The following is an 885-nucleotide window of genomic DNA, read 5'->3' on the forward strand; positions in this document are numbered from 1 at the left end:
TTGTGTTAACTATTTGGTTAAAAAAAGTACATTTAATTTCTAAATTATCCCTATCATCTTCAACTTGTGAAGCCTCAACCCCCAATTACAATGACTTTTTTTCCAAACTCTAGAATTCTAAAACCCTCTTCCATCACTACCTTACCAACACTTCTAAATTCTCAAAGTCCAAATACACCTTAAGCGTACCCTTAGCTACCACTGCACCCATCATTTGAATTAAATTATTATATACTTTAATATTAACAACAGAGACCGACATCTCTCCTTTCCCCGTGGCTTGTTCTTCATACACTCACACACATTACAGGTTTATTCTATCTCCATTTACTCCGGTTATATCTTCAAATTTTAATTTTATCATATAATATGAGAAATACACATATATATGGGTTAATACTCAAATTCGTTCCTGAAAAGATCACACGATTTCATTTTCGTCTCGAATAATTTTTTTTATCAAATTAGTCCCTAAAAGATAAAATGTAAGTCAAATTATCTTTTGTCAAAAAATGCCAGTGGAGGTAGTGACTAATTTGACTTACATTTTATCTTTCAGGGACTAATTTGATTAAAAAATCATTCGAGGACGAAAATAAAGATCCGTGATCTTTTAGGGACGAATTGAGTATTAACCCCGTAATAATGGTACATGATGAGATATAATAATATTATTTAATGTATATAGTAAATCTAGTTAATAATAAAGAAAAATTGATTTTTTTTAAATAAATGAAATAAATATACTATTTATTATATATAGAAATAAATATGAGAGTATTTACATTTTACTTACATTACATATAAATTTCCAAATTCCATTATAATAAAAAGGAGATAAATATATGTATATTTCGCCACAAGAACAAATAAGTACAAAATTGA

This window comes from Arachis hypogaea, chromosome 19, assembly GCF_003086295.3.
Source record: "Arachis hypogaea cultivar Tifrunner chromosome 19, arahy.Tifrunner.gnm2.J5K5, whole genome shotgun sequence".
Classification (NCBI taxonomy): Eukaryota; Viridiplantae; Streptophyta; class Magnoliopsida; order Fabales; family Fabaceae; genus Arachis; species Arachis hypogaea.